A 21,255-nucleotide genomic window follows, 5' to 3' on the forward strand; every position below is an offset into this window, starting at 1 on the left:
TCCTGCCAGTAGAGTCCGGCCAGATAATGATCCTTAAAACCATGAACAGGAATTGAAGGGAAGGGTGACATTCCAAAGTAAGTCCTTCATTATACTGCAGCCAAGATGATTTAAATATTTTAGCATATGTCACCACTCTTCTGCTGACCGGAAGAAGGGCAAGGACAGTCCTAGTTTGACCTTTAGGGTCAAAACCTGCAGGATGCTAAGGAGGAGCTAGTGAGGTAAGCTGGCCAGCTACTCAAAGAATGAGGAACTGAGTGGTCTTCTCCCTGAGCTGTGACATAAAAATGTAGCCCGCTTAACTCTGGGGCAGAGCCCCCTCGCCTGCCCACCTGTATCCTTCACAAGTATCCGATATTAATACATCTACTACTTGCCTAACATTTGTCTCACTGAATTCCTTCTGCACTGACACAAAGAACTTGAGCCTCATTAAGTCCTGACACCAGGTGAGTGATTCTGATGAGAGGACCATGAGTTCGAGTTCCAGTCCAAGGTTTTAGTCTGGGCAGCTTTGTGGGCCTCCAAGGCAAGGGCAGCTTTGCTGGCCTCCACATTTACTTACTCGATTAACCAGTCAATAGCTCTGTGCCTCAGAGTTCCCATTGTTAACGAATCTGACTAGGAACCATCAGGTTGCAGGTTCGGTTCCTGCCCTTGCTCAGTGTGTTAACGATCTGGCGTTGCTGTTGCCGTGAGCTGTGGTGTAGGTTGCAGACGTGGCTCGGATCCTGCATTGCTGTGGCTCTGGCGTAGGCTGGCGGCTACAGCTCCGATTAGACCCCTAGCCTGGGAACCTCCATATGCCGTGGGAGCAGTCCAAGAAACGGCAAAAAGACAAAAAAAAAAAAAAAAAAAACCTCTGTGCCTCATCTTCTCACCCTGCAGTAGAGCCAGTAATAGTCCTGGGAGGAGAGCTGCAGTGATTCAAAGCAATCCAAAGCAGAACCCTCATATGCTTTGTCAGGACAGTATCAGGCTTTCAAATTCAATTTACATGGAATCCCTCTATCTTAGGCCAAATTTCCAGGTTACGAGTATTAGCTTTGTGTGAAAGACTGGGAGGAGGGACAACACTTTAGATATGTTAGGAAATCTTTGAAAAGAACACCTCAGCTGGGTACTGTTGTTGTTTTTGTTTTGTTTTATTTTGTTTTTGATTTTTAGGGCCGCACTCATAGCATATGGAGGTTTCCAGGCAAGGGATCTCATTGGAGCTACAGCTGCCAGCCTATGTCACAGCTCACGGCAACACCGGATCCTTAACCCACTGATGGAGGCCAAGGATCGAACCCGCAACCTTATGGTTCCTAGTCAGATTCATTTCCGTGGAGCCAGGACAGGAACTCCCTGGTACTGGTTTTCTAAATGTCTCTGGGTACCCCCGGAAAGGAAGGAGAAGTTGAAGCAGAGTGGGTGGTGTCACCCAGCTGGCTTTGCAAAATTCCAAGATTGACAGTGGCACTGGGTGTGTCAACCATTCACAGTGCCGAACCAGTTCACTCTTGTGATCAGAGCTTGTGTCTACACTGCTCTGGGGGAGCCTTGATGACACAGGGCAGTGGGTGATGAGGAGGCTTTAGATGGAGTACACATTTTAGAGAATGCTTTCAGCTATTTATTTTAGATGAATTGGCTGAATGGTAGTCCCGTGGAAGGGATGGAATGGGTCGCCCTGCACATAGGGAGCTGACCTCAGAAGCACACACTTGGTCAAACTCAGAGGTGGCACCAGAACTTGGGTTTTCCACCTCCAAACCCACCTCCCAAACTCTAAAGTGCATTGCCTGGGGGTCTGATAAACAGCTTCTGGCTCAGTAAGCCTGGGTAGGGCCAAGTTCCTTATTTCTTTCTTTCTTTCTTTTTTTTTTTTTTTTTTTTTTTTTTTTTGCCTTTTCTTGGGTTGCTCCCACAGCATGTGGACGTTCCCAGGCTAGGGGTCTCACTGGAGCTGGAGCTGCTGACCTACGCCAGAGCCACAGCAACGGGGGATCCGAACCTCGTCTGCAACATACACCACAGCTCACGGCAACGCTGGATCCTTGACCCACTGAGCAAGGCCAGGGATTGAACCCACAACCTCATGGCTCCTAGTCAGATTCATTAACCACTGTGCCAGGACGGGAACTCCAAAGTTCCTTATTTCTGATAAGCTTGCAGGTGAGGCTCATTCACCCGGGGGGAATTTGAATAGCTTTCCTTTCCTGGGATTAACTGGGGGAAAAACAGCAGGAGGTAGCCTCCAGTTGATAAAAAGCTAGTGCCACAACCGTCCTACCCTAACCTTCATCAAGAGCTCCCTCGTGGCACAGTGGGTTAAGGATCTGGCATTGTCACTTCAGCAGCTTGGGTTGCTGCTGTGGCTTGGGTTTGATCCCTGGCCCGGGAACTTCCACATGCCAAAGGCATGGCAAAAAAGAAGAGCTACCTGAAGAAATGGACTTACTCCTCCCAGGTCTCTCTGGGAGGCAGCAGGAAATGACAGAGAAAGCACGTTGTGAGACCTGGAAGTAGGGCGGGTCGTGGTTACTTACCATTCTGGTTCCAGAACGCGTGTGTATGTTGGTATCAAAACAGGCAGCAGTGGAGCTCCTGTTGTGGCGCAGTGGAAATGAATCCGACTCAGAACTATGAGGTTGCGGGTTCGATCCATGGCCTTGCTCAGTGGGTTAAGGATCCAGCGTTGTTGTGAGCTGTGGTATAGGCCGGCACTTGTAGCTCTGATTAGACGCCTAGCCTGGGAATCTCCATATGCCCTAAAAGACGACAAAAGACCAAAAAAACCAAAAACCAAAAACAAAACAAAACAAAAACCCCAAACCAGGCAGCAGTTAACAAAAATGCAAACAAAGTGAAAAAGCATAGATTTCTCTAAAGGCAAAGGACCCAGAGACTTCTTCACATTAAGAAAACCACACAGAGGAGGAAATAATGTGACCTACCCCAGGCCAGACGTGCAGAACATAGACTCTTCCCAGGAAGCGCAGCTGCCACTAAAACTCGCTGATGGCAGAAGGCATGTCATACATGAGAAGGTGGTGGATGGTGACTACAGGCTGAGCACAAGCATGGGGAGTGAGGGGCGTCCTGAGGGGGCTGTACACCCTCTGACCCCTCCTGACCATTTCTAGAAACTGGCTGCCAGGTGCAAATGTGCAGAAGAGCCCACCCCTTCCTGCCTGACTTGCTGCCCAGGGAGGCAAAGCCGTCCCAAGCTCTCTCCCCCCATATCTGAGTCCCCAGGGCCCCTCCCACCAAGTGTGTCCCTGTCCCTTTTTATTCCCCTTTATTCTCCTTTGCTTTTTTCCTGCCATCCTCCACAAGGCTCCTCCTGAAACCAGGTCCCCCTACAGCTGAGTTCTCATACCTGTTCCCCTCAAGACTGGGGAGTATCAAAGAAAGGGGGGGGGCCTGACAACGAGCAGGACCTGTGGGGCCTTCCAGGTGCAAAAGCCTTTCCCTGTCCCTGGGTCTCGTTTGTGGGGAAATCTTCAGCCTCCTAGACCTTCCCAGAGCTCCCCAGGAGCAGATGCATTTACCACTTAGGGGGGTGAGGGGTGAGGGAAGCAGAAAAAAGGAGGAGCGGACAAGAAACAGTGGTGCAGGACAGGGCAGAGCCCCGGTGCCTCCCAAAGGGACACAAAACACTCTGACACAGACCTGAGTCTTCCTGCAGGAGTCAGGCCACCAAATGGCGGATGGTGACTTCAGGCTTAGCACAAGCACAGGGACCCCAGACTGGCTGTCAACTAAGATTTCCAGACCCATCAACCAGAAGAGGCTCACACACTCCATGCACCCCCCACCAATTTTGCCAATGAAAACTCTTCCCCCAAACCATGGCGGAGTTTAGGCCTTTGACCCGAGCTGCCTGTTCTCCCTGCCCAGCTCTGCAATAGGACTTTCTCAGCTCCAAAGTAGCACTTGGGTCTGGTGGGCCTTGCAGACTTGGGTTGGACAACACTCCTGCCCTGGTTTGGTCCAGGTCAGAACCCTGCTTCCACACCTCTTTCCCAGGCCATATCTTCTGGCTACTCTTCTGTACTTGGAAACATCAAGGGGCTCACAGAAGTGCAAGCAGCTCCCAGGAGGGACAAGGGCAGGTCAAGTTGGGCACAGGCTTGTACCTGAACCCTCCTGCACCATCCACCTCTGTTGTCTGGGTCCTGTGTTCATGTGTGCACGTAGAAGAGGGGCCTGGGGGGAGCCAGGAGCTGGGCTCATACAAAGGAGAGAGAGATTCTGGGCCTCTTCCCCTTTGGCCCACCTTTAGAGCATCGAGGACACAGCCTAATCAGTCCCCTGACGTTTTCCTGTGTTAAGACACTCCTGAATGCGATAAGAATAGTGCAGGACCATCAGAGAATAACTTGCCAGGCAATTATTGTTTTCAGAAAGTGATATTGCTTTGCAAAATGTTTTCAAAATGTAAATTGCATGTACACTTCCACTTAGAGATGAATAGTTTATTTTATTTATTTTTTTGGCTGCACCATGGCATGTGGAATTTCCCAGGCCAGGGATTGAACCTGTTGAACCTGAGCCACAGCAATGACCTGAGCCAAAGCAGTGATGACAGATTCCTTTTTTTTTTTTTTTTTTTTTTTTTTGGCTTTTTAGGGCCACACATGCAGCATATGGAAGTTCAGCAGCTGCCAGCCTACACCACAGCCAAAGCAACGTCAGATCCAAGCCAAATCTTCGACCTACATGACAGCTCACAGCAATGCCGGATCCTTAACCCACTGAGTGAGCTGAGTGGGGCCACAGATCAAATCCATACCCTCATGGATACTAGTCAGGTTCATTACCACGGAGCCATGACCAGAACTCCCCAACAGCAATGGATCCTTAACCTGCTGTACCATGAGGGAACTCTGAACAGCTTATCCTTTGGGTTCATTTAATAATGATTTAGGGGTGTTCCCGTCATGGCGAAGTGGAAACGAACCCTGACTAGGAATCATGATGTTGCGGGTTCAATCCCTGGTCTTGCTCAGTGGGTTAAGGATCTGGCATTGCTGTGAGCTGTAGTGCAGGTTGAAGACACGGCTTGGATCCCATGTTGCTGTGACTGCGGTGTAAGCCAGCAGCAACAGCTCCGATTAGACCCCTAGCCTGGGAACCTCCATATGCCACGGGTATGGCCCTAAAAACACAACAACAACAACAACATAATAATGATTTAGATGATGGTAAGGCAAGTGAGTAAATTCAAATTAAATTATTGATTTTTGTGATTATAAATGAGAACATCAACAAGAATAAATTACATAGTTTTCTGAGTAAAGTCTAATTCTTAGGAAGTTGCATGAAAACTCTGTATTAGCCACTACATGTGGTGGACGGATATGCTGACATTGTTATTTATAAAGTCCTTATAGAGTGCAGGCCTTCACGGTGAGTTAGCGAAGGGTTATTTTTCTCCTGAGGCGCAGAAGGACCATGTAATGGGCTCTTCTGCATCTATTGCTGGCTGGTGACGGATGCTTTCCAGGCAGCTGCTGGAACTTGCTAGTAACAACTCAGCATCCATTGAATAATCTGCAGTAACCATGAAATTCAATTCAAAACCAAACTTCAGTGTACATACATTTTTATGATTCATCCGTCATTGTATTGATTCCGTTTCTCACATTACATCCAGAGTGTTCTTTCATGTAGGAGCCCTGTTTACAGGGGGTGAAATGGGAGATTTTCTCTCCACTGACATTTACTTCCAGGCAAATACAGAAATAAACCAGAAATGACTTTCCCATCTATGGGGTACACAAAGGCGAGAACTGCCCAGGTGTTCGTTCCTCAGTGCACCTAGATCCCAGTTTTGTCCACCTAGAATGTGTGATTAATACATTGGCAAATGCAACTGTGTTTGTTCGAGTCATAAATGAATGAAAGTCAGCTTCATATGTTCTTTCATGCTGAAGTTTTAAATGTCCTTCTATCCATGAACCATGTCTCCTCTTTCTGCCTATCTGTCTGATCAGGCTGAAAACACTCCTAGATTCCACAAATTAAACAAGCCCCTGGATCTTGGACTGCCTTCAGCCTGGGATGTAACCTACCCATGACCTCGTCACTTCTGCCTGCTCAGTGGTCCTAACGCAAGGCTCAGAACAAATTCCAGGTCCAGCCCAAGAGCCACCAGACACTAAGGTTCCCATGTGCTTGTGCCTCCCGCTGACCTCAGCCAGGAGCACTCTGCCTCCCTCTTGCCCCCCTGCCCCGGGGTGCTCAGTTGATTAGGACACTTGGGATGAATGGCCTCATCCCCTCACCCCACGCACAGCCCAGGAACACTGAGGGCGTTAACTCCCTGTGAGGTGACCTTCTGTCCAACAGGATACACTAGTTGGTGGCTGTCCTGAGACCCTGTTGGTTGGTGGCTCACAGCATTCCTTGCAGATTAAATACACACTGTCACAAGGTGGCATGTTGTAGAGCGTAACGTCGCTGTGCCTGCCTGTTCCCTCTCGGGCCTGAGTACAGTCTAGGGGGGCAGCCTCCCCACTTCCTACTGCACCCCAAACCCTACAGTCAAGAGTGCCTATCCACTGGCCTTGACCCCTGTGTTTCTGTAGTTCTTTTCTCTGCTGTGGCGCTGACTGATCCATGGGCCTGCACCCAGCCTGAGCTGCTCACTTGTCACCACACCCTTGTCCACATGGGAAAGACATCCCTCTCAGGGAAGGCGGTGATCTGCAGAACACTCCCAGGTCACCAGGCTCCATTCTGACACTGTGTCAAGCGACGGGATGGCACTTTGTTTCCAACACACTTATAGGCCGAAGTGGAACTTGGTCTATCAGCCAATGACCAAACAAATCCTAAAGCTGTATCTGACATTATGCTGGAACTGAAACATAATACTGCTTGTGTAAATAGAATCTGCTATAGAGTAAATTTGGGTTTTTACCACATTTAGTGGGTGTCCATCATCTTCCTTGGTTACAATCTTTTTTTGTTTTTGTTTTTGTTTTTGTTTTGTTTTGTGTGTGTGTGTGTGTGTGTCTTTTTGTGTTTTCTAGGGCCACACCCATGGCATATGGAGGTTTCCAGGCCAGGGGTCTAATCGGAGCTGTAGCTGCTGGCCCACACCACAGCCACAGCCACAGCAACTTGGGATCCGAGTCGCGTCTGTGACCTACACCACAGCTCACGGCAACGCCAGATCCTTAACACACTGAGCAAGGCCAGGGATTAAACCCACAACCTCATGGTTCCTAGTCAGATTCGTTAACCACTGAGCCATGATGGGAACTCCTTCCTTGGTTGCAATCTTAAATACAGGCAACACTGGAGAGAAATTGGGATTCGCAGAATCTCCTGGAGGCTGGAAAATAGGCGGGAACCGAGGGGGCTTTGGCAGCAACAAAAACTCACAAAGTGGACACCATCAGACCGGTTTGGTGCACAAAGGCCCCTCGTCCTGTGCTACACCATCAACCAGGATAGCCTCAGTTACACTGCAGTCAGTCTAACCCAACATATCAGCCACTTAGCGCAGCAGTGCCGCTTCTTGCCGACTCGGTTGTCAAGTCTTCTTGACAGTTGTCGGTTCTTGCTGTCTCTTCTTGCCCCCAGATCCTGTAAGAGTTGTGAGGACTCGATACTCACCTCGCTCGTGCAGACCTGGATGGTGAAGGCTGTGGGCAGGTCATTTGGTAGAGAAGCTTGTCTCAAAAATGTTTATAACTGGGCTGTGACTGGAGAGCTCTCCAAAAGACTGAACAAATCCTTGGGTTGGTAGAATACATTTTTCCATTTCTTTCTGGATTGACTATTGATTAATTTTCACGGACATTCGCCTGGCTATCCGACAGAACACCAGAGGTACATGCCAGAGGGCAGTGGGAGTTGACCCTGAACCTGTACTCACTAGCCCTTGCCCACCCGACCCGAGTCTCAGTCCCCAGGTATTCCTAAGAGTTCTCTTGATTAAGTGAGGACTAAAAACTTTACTCCAGCTGCTTTTGCTTAAGACTTGGAGTCTTAAGGGGCACAAGTGCATTTCCCAGGCAAGGACCTAGGGGATCTGGTTGGGAGGTCCAGCGAAACATAGGTGGCTGAGGTTTTTTTGGGCGTGCGGGGCCACACCCTAGGCATGTGGAATTTCCCAGGCTAGGGGTCAAATCGGAGGTCTAGCTGCTGGCATACACCACAGCCACAACAATGTGGGATCCAAGCTTCGTCTGCAACCTACACCATAGCTCACAGCAACATTGCATCCTTAACCCACTGAGTGAGGCCAGGGATCAAACCCACAACATCATGGTTCCTAGTCAGATTCATCAACCACTGAGCCACGACGGGAACTCCCAAAGTTCTGTTTCTTGAGGAAGAATCTCTGCTGGCTAAGCTAAGCTCGAGGACTAGCTCTTCTGGTAGGAAGTGTGGTCTGGGCTGGGTGCACAGCTTTCTTCCAGGGCCAGTCCTTGGGCCTCAGCATCCCTGAGTTTAACGCCCTAGATCCCATTTCCATGTCCTCTGCTAAGGGTCGCAGAGGTGTGACTACCACACTTGCTCCAATTTGGTTAACTGGCCTAGAGCTAGTCTCCCTGGGGTGAGACAGTGAGGCATCAGCCAGGCCAAGGGCCAAGGCCATTCTTGGCCACTCAACTCCCTCCTTTGCTAGAACAGGAATTCCCCTCTGTTTCAGGGAGTGACACACACGTAGAGTGACAGAGCTACAGGGGGCCGTGGAGGTCACCTGCACAAATGCCATTTCAGGTCCCACAGGTGTTGAAACTTGGGACCAGGAGAATGAGAGCAGTAGGTATCCTTTGTAGACGTCTTTCTGTGAGCAAGGAATATGCGTTGCTACACAATGCCAATATTCTTCATTCTACCCAATTTTTAGGTAACATTTTGCTGGGGACAAAGGCGTAGCAAAAGTGCAGGAGTCAAATCTTCACAGTTTTCTGAATCCATGACTCCATGTGATGCTGGTGCAATGCAATCATCAGGCTCAATCACTTGGAATTTTAAAATTTTGGTGAGGGGAGTTCCTGTCGTGACTCAGAGGAACCAAATCTGACTAGTATTCATGAGGACGTAGGTTCAATACCCGGCCTCACTCAGTGGGTTAAGGATCTGGCGTCACTGTGAGTTATGGTGTAGGTCCCAGACATGGTTCGGATCTGGCATTGCTATGGCTGTGGTGCAGGCCAGCGGCTACAACCACGGTTCGATCTCCAGCCTGGCAACCTCCATATACTGCATATGTATCGCCCCCCACAAAAGAAGACAAAAAGTAAAAATGAAAAAATAAAATTTTGGTTAGCAATTTCAGATCTCCACAAAGTACATCTAAATCTGTATACCTAAAGGGAATTACATGCTATTTGGAATTAGTACTGGTGAAAAGCAGCCTCCCCAGGCTGGTGAGAAGCAGTCCTAACTGCAGCCTGTCTTTGGCAAGCCTCCTGGCGGGGGCTGCTGAGGTCATAGCGGTGTTTAACTGGGGGATTAAGCAGCAGGCAGAGCGGGAATCACTCCTGTGATATCATCTGTGTTATGCTGCCAGTAAATGTTCTGAAAATACTCTGCTCCGGAAAAGCTGCATCTGAGTGAGAGTGGTGAGTTTTCCAAAATAATTCTCATCAACTCCTGCCCCAAAAGAACACAGTCCTGTAGACCAGTGAGAGGCACCGCCAGCAGTCTCTGAAAGGGGCACTGCTGAGAATCCAGAGGAAGGGGCTGTCCGCTGGTAATGACCTTCACACAGATGGTAATGACCTTCACACAGGCACAAACGGATACCATTAGATGGGTAGCCCATGAACTGTAAATCCAGAAGTTTCTGTCTTCCTTTTCTCTCTCTCTCCCCTTCCTTCTTTCCTCTTCTTCCTGCCTCCCACTCTCTCCTTCTTTTTTCTTTCTCTCATGGAAGAGAAAAGGGCTGAACTGCTTACGTAAAGTTTTCGTTTGAAAGCTAATATTACAGTCCAGAGAATGTAGGATGGTTAAAGACTTAAACTTTCACCATGTTTAAAATCTGCACAGTAAAGAAACAACTATCATTTACTCTTAAAATATAAGAAAAATTTCTTAGCAGCCCATAAAAATAAAAAAGTAGTTTAAAAATTTTTCAACAACCCCCACAGTCTTTTAAATCGCTTATTTTTGTTTATTACTTTTGCTTTAAAAGATCCTCAGAATATCATAGGGATCATCAATACAGCATTTTTCACAAACCCAGATTCTGAATCTTTGTTTTAAAAAGGTCATGACTTGTTTCCTGGAACTGTTTTTAGAAAAAGTCATCCCTATCTATTTTGGCAGGCTCTGTGAAAACATTAGCCTTCCTTGCAATAACACTTTAACAGAAGTTAGTCTTAAAGCCTAGCTAAAAAGAGCAAGGGATCCAGTAGCCTATGAAGCAGATTTGAAGCTGAAAGACTATTACTTTTTAAAAAGCATGAAAAGTTATCTTCAGTGGATGAGAACTCTGTCCCCATACTTGCCTCCTGTAAGCCTGTACATTCCCAGCAATCTGGCTAAACAGAGCCCTGGGGTGCCCCTGGCTGGAGGGCATATGACTTTCCACATTTGCTTGGCTGATATTAGACCCACCAGTGACAGTGGCAACAGAAGTAACACTCACTCTCAGAGAACACACTGCAAAAGCTATCGTCCAGCTACTGCTATAGGTGGTGGTCTGGTCTCTGTCTTTATTCTTATTTATTTATTTATTTATTGTGTTTTTAGGGCCACACCCACAGCATATGGAAGTTCCCAGGCCAGGGGTCTAATAGGAGCTGTGGCTGCTGGCCTAATCGACAGCTACAGCAATGCCAGATCCAAGCCCTGTCTGTGACCTACACCACAGCTCACAGCAACGCCTAATCCTTAACCCACTGAGTGAGGCCAGGGATGGAACCCACAACGTCATGTGGGTTTTTTGCTGCCCCACAACAGGAACTCCCTGGGCTCCCGCTTTAAAACTGGGATCTGGGGCCAGGAGCCCGCCCTGTCTCGCCTTTGTCAAACTTTTCTGCATCCCCCTGAGGCTGGGGGTTTGGGTGTGTGGAAAGTAACATAATGTCTTTTCTATCAAAGGAAATTGGTTACTTCATTTTGGTCTGGTTTTGGCTAAAAGTCCCTCCTCCAACCCCCTCCTCTTTCCCTCTTCTCCCAGTAACAATGTGTTTCAGATTAGCCAACGGGGAAGAATGTGCGCCCTGACCTGACCGATAGGAAGGGGACAGGAACATCACCTGCGTTAGGGATAAATAGGCGAGGGTCCTTTGTTTGGTGTGCACACTTTTTGGAGAGCCAGAGCCCTTCTGCAGAAGTAAAGAGCCTTGTCAAGATTTCTTCTTGTCCAACGTGTCTCACTTTCTGACACTGACGACCTGAGCCATTCTCCAACAGATTGGCACCCTGGTCCCCAGCCAGCTCCCTCAGGATCTAAGAGCCCAGTCCTCACCTCTCACTGGCAATGAGCTGCCCAGGAGGGGAGAACCCAGGACTCTGTGGGCTGGGCAGTTCCGAGCAGTGAGGGGTCACTGTCCCTTGCTGGCACAGTGCTTCCTTCCAGAGTCTCAAGGGATGCGGTCCACAGCGGTACTGACATGCTGTTTTGGGTGACTCTCCGTCACCTTGGTCCATGTGTATGGCCCCCAAGTGGTCCATCCAGGCTGGACGCTGTTTGGCTACAGCCCCTGAGGACAGAGGGCTGGCACTCAGACTGGTGATTCTGCCAAGTTGACCGGCTCCCAGGGTTCATGACCTCTGCTTTGCATCCCCAGCAGGACCCCAAGCCTCATCGCTCAGCCTGGTCTGTCTCAGGTCCTTCAGGATGAGCCTCTCCTGGTTGGCTGCCCCTGGCCCAGCAGCCTGGAGGTGTGGAAGCAGTGTGGGGGGTTGTGTGTGGGTGGGGCAGGATGGGGGGATGGGGGATGTGTGTGTGGGGGGATATGAGGGGCGGGGGTGTGGGGTGGGATGGACATGGAGGGGGCCCGCACTTTCTAAGAGAGCCCAAAGGGGCGGAGAAAGACTGGGCTGGGAGGTTGTTCTGCTCTGTGCTGCAGGATTCCCCACAGAACCTTCATTGGAGCAGAACAGAGCCCTCACCTGACTCTTCTTGCTCAGTTGGCCAAATGCGGGGCACTAGGAAGCCGGTGTTCATGGGGCACTGGGCTGCAGCTGGCAACAGTGCAGCTGCTTCCCTGTGGCGGTCTGGGTCCCCACTGGGTGGGCACAGATGGGTGCCAGGGCCCCAGCATTGCAGGTGGGGGCTGGCATGCTGCAAGGAACCTTGACACGTGTTGGTTGAGCACTGAATGGACATGGAAGTGTCTCTTCTTTAGCACTTTTCTAAACCCACGCTGCATAAATCCACATGCATCACAGAGGCCTGTGGATTTTGTAATATGTTCTTTTTTTGTTGTTGTTGTTTTTGTTTTTGTTTTTTTGCTTTTTAGGGCTGTACTTGCAGCATATGGAGGTTCCCAGGCTAAGGGCTGAATCAGAGCTGTAGCTGCCAGCCTACGGCCATAGCCACAGCACGGCCGGATCCCAGAGGTGCCTGCAATCTACACCACAGCTCACAGCAACAGCTGGATCCTTAACTCACTGAGCGATGCCAGGGATGGAACCTGCAACTTCTTGGTTCCTAGTCAGATTTGTTTCCTCTGCGCCACAACGGGAACTCCCTGTAATACGTTCTTAAAACAAGTGGTGTCCGCATTTGTTTTAAGACCAGTTGTGTACATTTTTTAGGGCAGTCCCAGATTCTCAGCAAATTCGCATTTGTATTTCCAGGTAATGTGTGTCAGACCCCCAGGCACACTGCTGACGGGAAGTGAATTAGGACAGCTTTTTCAGAGGGAGCTTGGGCAACACATCAAAATGCTCTTTTGCTGTTATTAATAATTGTGAAAATCAGGAAACACTCTCAATGTCCAACAATAGAGGATTGATTCATTGTAATGGGACATTCAAATGGAACAACTATTAAAATGGAACTGGACCCTGAAGATCTAAATTTAAAGTAAGTGAGTTAATGCAGTTCCCATCGTGGCTCAGTGGTTAACGAATCTGACTAGGAACCATGAGGTTGTGGGTTCGATCCCTGGCTTTGCTCAGTGTGTCAAGGATCTGGCGTTGCCATGACCTGTGGTGTAGGTTGCATATGCGGCTCGGATCCCGTGTTGCTGTGGTTCTGGCATAGGCTGGCATTTATAGCTCCAATTAGACGCCTAGCCTGGGAACCTCCATTTGCTGTAGAAGCAGCCCTAGAAATGGCAAAAAGACAAAAAATAAAAAATAAAAATAAAGTAAGTGAGTTTAGAGTTCCCACTGTGGCACCATTTGGTTAAGGATCTGGTGTTGCTGCAGCTGTGGTGCAGGTCAAAGCTGTGACGGGGATTCCATCCCTGGCCCAGGCCCTTCCATATGCCACAGGTGGGGCTGAAAAAGGAAAAAATAATAGTAAACTAAGTGAGTTGACTTTCTTTTCGTGGTACTCAGCATCCGGCACTGCAATTTCCGGCAGATGGTCATCCATCCTGATTTCTCCTGGCTCCGCAGGTGTCCAGTCCCCTCACTCTGCCCTCTGCCACAGAGGTGCCCACACAGCACCATGCAGCTCAGCGAGAACTAGGATACAAGTCCTCAGGCCTGGGGCCTGTGCTGGTGGCAGCCCCATCCGCCATCACCAGGGAGGGGAGACAGCCAGCAGGAGGTTACCACAGAGTGGTAGGTGCTACAAGGCAGTACTTGGGCCACTCTCCACACAGGAGGGACACACCACTTAGTCCTCAAGAATAGGACTGGCTGTGGTGTAGGCTGGCGGTTAAAGCTCCAATTCCACCTCTAGCCTGGGAACCTCCACATGCAGAGGGTGAGGCCTTAAAAAGACCAAAAAAACCCATAAAAAAACAGAAAAGAAAAAAAAGTAATGACAAATACTCATATAGATACTACCTGAAATAAACAAATTAGTATTGTGTCATATTTTCTAAAATATTCTAAAAATAGTTTTACTCTGTTTTAAAAATAAAATATTAACAGTTTAAAAAGTGATACTAAAGTCTTGATTTTTTTGTTGTTGTTTTTGTTTTTTAGGGCCGCACCCATGGCATATGGAGGTTTCCAGGCAAGGGGTCTATTTGGAGCTATAGCTGCTGGCCTACACCACAGCCACAGCAACGCAGGATCCAAGCCACATCTGGGACCTACACCACAGCTCACGGCAATGCCTGATCCTTAACCCACTGAGCGAGGCCAGGGATCAAACCCGCATCCTCATGGTTCCTAGTTGGATTCGTTTTTTATTGTAATTCTTTTTTTTTTTTTTTTTTTTTTGTCTTTTTTTGCTATTTCTTGGGCCGCTCCCGCGGCATATGGAGGTTCCCAGGCTAGGGGTCGAATCGGAGCTGTAGCCACCAGTCTACGCCAGAGCCACAGCAACGCAGGATCCGAGCCACGTCTGCAACCTACACCACAGCTCACGGCAACGGCAACGCCAGATCGTTAACACACTGAGCAAGGGCAGGAACTGAACCTGCAACCTCATGGTTCCTAGTCAGATTCGTTCACCACTGCGCCACGACAGGAACTCCTGGATTCGTTTTAATTGTGCCACGATGGGAACTCCCTGAAGTCTTAATTTCAACTGGAACCCCAAGGGTATATGCAAATGATCCCCAGGTCCTGAAGTCAGGCATCTACGCAAATGAGGAGGATCAAAAGGTTTACTTGGAGTGAACAGCTCCAGTAGTGATCCAGTGTAGACGCTAAGGTCATGATCCCAGAGGACCATATTGTGACAAGAAGTCAGAGTCCTGGGGAAGGTAGTGAGAGCTCACTTCCTCTGACCCTGACACTGGCAAATGTTGAGAAGAACACCATGTAACAGGTGCTGTAAACTTTGATCAGTCCCACTGTACTGGGTGTGGCAACTGGTTCACTACTTAGTTAAGTTTACTCTAGTTCACCCTTATTAGCCTTGATCCTTCAGGTGTTGTAGGGCACCCTCCATCCCTTGGGCTGTACTACGCTCTGCTGTTCCCCTGAGGATTGTCTGTTTTTTATTTTGTTTTGTTTTTTTGCTTTTTAGGGCCGCACCTGCGGCATATGGAGGGTCCCAGGCTGGGGGTTGAAGTGGAGCTACAGCTGTTTGCCTACACCACAGCCACAGCAGCTCGGGATCAGAGGTGAGTCTGCCACCTACACCACAGCCCATAGCAACACCAGATCCTTAGCCCCCTGATCGAGGCCAGGGATGGAAACTGCATCCTCATGGATCCTAGTCGGGTTCGTTAACCACTGAGCCATGAAGGGAACTCTGGATTGCCCTAACTTTTATCTTGCCTGGTTGGGGACAGTTTCAGTAACTTCTCCCCATCTTTCTTATTCTACATGCCAGGAAATCTTTGCACGGGCTCTCTTCAAATGCTGTGTATCTTCACAACTACACATGTTGGGACTGGGAACTGACCACATCCAGGCCATGGACCCAATGGACCTAGTGGTCCCACGACAGGGGATCTTGGATCAAAACTCCACTTATCACCTGTCTTCATAAGCCCAACTCTACCTGGAGGTAAGTTGGACATAGTTCAGGGCAACCCAGATTCTCCATCTCTTTCCTTGGGCTCCATAGCCCTGATGTATGGCTGCAGGCTCTCTGGAGAAGGGCTGGGGTCATAGCTACCATTTATACTTGTACTGGTGTTGCCAAGTCTTTCAGCAGGGGGAACTGGCAGGCTTCCTGCCAATCAGTGTGCTTTTAGGTCTGTGAACTGATTTAAGCTGTGAGTGAGAGACTATGATTTTCCATTGCTGTGGTTAATTTCACACTTGAGCTTTCCAACACCTGGGTTCCTTTTTCATGATTTGAGTCAGGTTGCATCCCAATTAGCTGGCTGCCATCCCTCTCACCCCCAGCACAGAGCCCCTGGGTCTGTCTGTCACCAGCACAGTCTTCCCAGGCCCAGGACTTTCACTGCTACTCTGGCCACTTCATCCTCCTTGTGCAGCCACCTCCCCTCTACTCTTCCAGGACCTTGCCCCACCCCGGCAACCACGAATCTGTTCACTATGTCTGAGTCTGTTTCTGTTTTGTAGATAGGTTCATCTGTGTTATATTTTAGATTCCACATATAAGTGATATCATGTGGTATTTGTCTTTCTCTGACTTACTTCGCTTAGTATAATAATCTGTAGGTCCATCCATGTTGCTGCAAATGGCATTATTTCATTCTTTTTTATGGCTTACTAGTATTACATTGTACTTACGTACCACATCTTCTTAATCCATCACTCCATCAATGGACATTTAGGTTGCTTCCATGTCTTGGCTATTGTAAAGAGTGCTGCTATGAACATATGGGTGCATGTATCTTTTTGCTGTTGCTGTTATTGCTTTTTAGGGCCACACCTGCATCATACGGAAGTTGCCAGGCTAGGGGTCAAATCAGAGCTACAGTTGCCGGCCTATGCTACAGCCACGGCAACGCCAGATCTGAGCCATGTCTGTGACCTACACCACAGTGCATGGCAACATCAGATCCTTAACCTAATGAATGAGGCCAGGGATGGAACCTGCATCTTCATAGATACTAGTCAGGTTCTCAACCCACTGAGCCACAACAGGAGCTCCATCTTTTTTGAATTATAGTTTTGTCTGGTTCCCTGCACTTGAGTTAGACATTTTTTGGTGAAGAGTGGGTTCTTTAGGGTGTGCCATGTGTCAGCATGAGGGAAACCGCAAGGCAGGAAGTGAGAGGCACTCAAAAGATAGAATTCATACTGCTATGATACTGAGCACAGCTGATTAAGATTTGGGGATTTGAATGCATCTTCCATAGTAAAAACGTACTTCATAAAAAAATTTGATAGAAGAAATATGAATTAAAACTGTCTAGAACTTCTGTTCCACCTGGGGAGAAAAAATTTTCTGCAAACAATGTGAATTTTTTTGTATTTTTATTTAATTTAGTTGTAATTCACTTAAGAAGCAGCCCAATTTACACTTAAGCATAAAATAATAGGAAGTAGGGAGTAGTTGCAGATAAAAAGAAAACAAGGAAAAGAATGTAGCGCATTCAAATATCTTAAGTTTGTTGAGAATAATTATAATTCCTAATGTTAGCAGGGATGTGGGCAAACTCATATCATTTTATTTATTTATTTATTTATGTCTTTTTAGGGCTGCACCAGCAGCATATGGATGTTCCCAGGCTTGGGGTCAAATCAGAGCTACAGCTGCCAGCCTACACTACAGCCACAGCAACGCTAGCTCTGAGCCTCATCTGCGACCCACGAGACAGCTCACAGCAACGCCAGCTCTTTAATCCACCGAGTGGGGCCAGGGATCGAACCCACATCCTCCTGGATACTAGTCCAATACTACCGCTGAGCCACAACAGAAACTCCTTTCATATAGTTTTAGATACCTATCTAAGAACACAATGGTTCTTTTCTTTCATAAAGCAATTTAGTAGTGCTTTTCAAAAGCTACAAAAATATCTTTAGTGGGTGAGCTAAGCACTGGCCCATCTCCCCTCAACAATCACCTCTACTCTCAGAGGCTATTTTCTCCTTAAAAATGTTCTGGCCGTGGGAACCGTCCATTTGGGCTGCTACAACCCAAGCAGCATAGACTGGGTGGGTCAAATAATTCTTACAGTTCTGGAAGCTGGGAAGTGCAAGACCAAATGCCAGCGGATTTAGTGTCTAAAGAGAGCCAGGTGTCTGGTTTACAGAAACTGCCTTTGGTCTTCTCGCAAGAGAACTCTCTGAGGATTTTTTAAGGAGGCTCCACCCTCAGGACCTACTGGCCTCCCTAAGGCCCCGCCTCCACCTCAACCTGTGAATCTGGGGGGAAGCAAACATGCAGTTGAGGCGGGAAGGCACCTAGGTCACATTGGCCAGCAGGCTGGAGCGCTAGGGAGCTAATGGCCTCTAGGAGCCTTTTTCACACCAGGACAGGTGGGGCAGCTCGTGGGTAACCCCAGCTTCCTCTGCCTCCATCTGGGCAACAGCACTGGTTCTGTACTTCCTTGTAGGGTTCCCAGTGGGACCAGGTCCAGTTGGTAGCAAACCCTTTACCACTTCCTTCCCTCCTGTCCCTGCCTCCCTTCCACACTTCTTTACCAGGCTTTCCTGGCATTACCTCCCACATGGTGCATCTGCACTCAGGCCCCCTTCTGGGCTGGCCTCTGGGATGTCTAAACGGAGCTGCATTGATACCTTTGGCCCAGTCATTCCACTTCTGGGTATTTATTCCAAGAAAATAATCCTTCAAGAGGAAGGAGCAGTTATATCTAAAAATCATATCGCAGCATTTTTATATGACAGGGAAACTGGAAACAATCTCAATGTCCAAAAAATCCATTCAGTCGCATTTATTTGTTTGTTTATTTATTTTTTTATTTTGGGCCGTGCCCAAGGGATGTGAAATTTCCCAGGCCAGCCAGCAACCCAAGCCCCTGCAATACGCTGCCAGATCCTTAATCCTCCGGGCCACAGGGGAGCTCCCAGTCACATTTATTTTTCACCTACTGTATCCTGGGCACTGTGCTGGACTGGGCATTCCCAAATGGAATGTCGTACAATTGGACAGGACAGGAAACAAGGCAGGAAGATGATGGAACCTGAACAAAGGCAGCATGGGGGAGGGGCAGAGTGGAGCATGGGTTTGACAGAGTCTTTAGAAGGAAGAATCTGAGCCAGTAGACACAGAAGATAAAGGATGGGGAGATGGGGACGATAAAGTCCAGGTCTGTGCTGGGGTGGATGGGTGATGGGAGAGAGAATGCGGGAAAAGAAGCAGGTCTCAGCTAGAAGGCCTCCATTTGGGTAACTTGAGTTTGAGAAGATTTACAAGATTGCTTTGACATTATTTAATGTCTATGGACCCTCCTGCCACTGCACTATTTAAGCCAGGCCCCTGGACCCCTGTCTGCGTGAAGTTTCATTCAAAAGAGAACAAAAATCCGGAGTTCCCGTCATGGTGCAGTGGTGAACGAATCCGACTAGGAACCATGAGGTTGCGGGTTCGGTCCATGCCCTTGCTCAGTGGGTTAACGATCCGGCGTTGCCGTGAGCTGTGGTGTAGGTTGCAGACGTGGCTCGGATCCAGCGTTGCTGTGGCTCTGGCCTAGGCTGGTGGCTACAGCTCCGATTCAACCCCTAGCCTGGGAACCTCCATATGCTGCAGGAGCGGCCCAAGAAATAGCAAAAAAAAAAAAAAAAAAAAAAAAAAAAAAGACAAAAGAGAACAAAAATCCAGAGTTCCCACCATGGCTCAGTGGTAATGAATCCAACTAGTATCCATGAGGACACGGGTTCGATCCCTGGCCCTGCTCAGTAGGTTAAGGATCCGGCATTGCTGTGAGCTGCGCAGCTCAGATTCTGAGTTGCTGTGGCTGTACCTACACTCCAATTGGACCCTAGCCTGAGAACTTCCATATGCCATGGGTGTGGCCCTAAAAAGAAAGACCGGAAAAAAAAAACAAACAAACCAAAAATCCAACTACAGCTTTGAAGAATACTTTAGATTTTTTTTTTTTTTTTTTGGTCTTTTTGCCATTTCTTGGGCCACTCCCGTGGCATATGGAGATTCCCAGCCTAGGAGTCGAATCGGAGCCGTACCTGCCGGCCTACACCAGAACCACAGCAACATAGGATCCAAGCCGCGTCCGTGACCTACACCACAGCTCACGGCAACACCGGATCCTTAACACACTGAGCAAGGCCAGGGATCGAAAACGCAACCTCATGGTTCCTAGTCAGATTCGTTAACCACTAAGCCACCGTGGGAACTCCACTTTAGATCTTTCTTATCACTTTCTTAGTCTTATTCCAGTTTTCAGAGGATACACCCCAGAAACATTCCCAGAAATCTTTACACCCTGCTGCATCTCAAGCTTCCGAGGTCATAAAAAAGACCTCCTACTTGCCCCCTGTGCAGTAATTCTCCCACCGTCACGCTTTCCTCAACCTTCATTTCCTCTTCTGCTCTTTGTCCCTGTCACGTGCCACTGAAAGATGCCACCAGGTCTTCCAAGCCACTCTAGGGAGGCTGGAAGATCTGGGGCAACCTGTCCCCCACCTGGAACCAAGTAGATGGTGCCACCTGGGAATGTAATTCACCTGTGCCTTGAGCGTCCTGGGGCCTGAAATTTTCCTTTCATGGCTCACAGTGGACGCAAATGCTGCTGCTGTGACAAGCACTGCCTTAGAATCCTCGTTGCTCTCAGCAAACTGGAGCAAACCATTAGAGGACAAGCACTGCTCCCCAACCAGGGAGGTGGACAAGTGAGTTAAGGGACAGTGTGTATCTGGTGACAAGAACTGCTTCTGTGAGATAGAGATCTGGATTTGATGAGCTGACTGAGGCCAAGAACTGCAGAACATCCCAGGAGATACCACGCCTTGAACGTCAGTAATCCATTTCAAGGACAGAACTTCAGAAACCAGGACAATAGATTGTGGGACATTTCTGGAGTGAGATTTTTATGTATCTTAAATTATACTCTGTAAGTAGAAAGTCCGACTGGCTGCTTAATTTTCTTTCTTCAACTTCTTCTAGCTCCCACAGTTTTTTTCTGATCAGTGTTATTATTTTAGGTGTGGAAGGACACTTTTTGGCCCCAGGTATTTTAAACCTCTCAGGTAGCTCTGTCCCAGAGCATTTTGATGCTGTGTGCTCTGCAAATGTGTTGGCCACTGGCTCATGTGGCTCTTGAGCATTTGAAATGTGGCTGGTTCAACTGAGGAACTGAATTCTTAATTTCTGTCAAAGAAAATAATTATTGCTGACACGTGTAGATGATGAGGTAAGGAAGCCTTTCTTCAGGGTGTTTGTAGGGTGACTACTAAGCTAGGTATAGGGACCACCGTAAGGGGGAACAATGGGGTTCAGATCCATATATAGAATGTGAAAGCCAAATTTATAGCCCAGCCAGGAACAGGGTGTCAGTGGCCGGAAAATTATCAAGAGGTGTTTATTGTTTGTTTTTTGTCTTTTCAGGGCGTACCCGCAGCATTTGGAAGTTCCCAGGCCAGGGGTCAGATCCAAGCTTTAGCTGCCGGCCTACACCACAGTCACAACAACGCCAGATCCAAGTGGCATCTGCAACATATACCACAGCTCATGGAAACACCGGATCCTTAAACCACTGAGCAAGGCCAGGGATCGAACCCATGTTGTCACGGATACTAGTTGGGTTTGTTATTGCTGAGCCACAATGGGAACTCCACCAAGCGGTGTTTAAAAAAACGAAATTAAACTGA

The sequence above is a fragment of the Sus scrofa genome, chromosome 6, assembly GCF_000003025.6.
Source record: "Sus scrofa isolate TJ Tabasco breed Duroc chromosome 6, Sscrofa11.1, whole genome shotgun sequence".
NCBI classification, from domain to species: Eukaryota; Metazoa; Chordata; class Mammalia; order Artiodactyla; family Suidae; genus Sus; species Sus scrofa.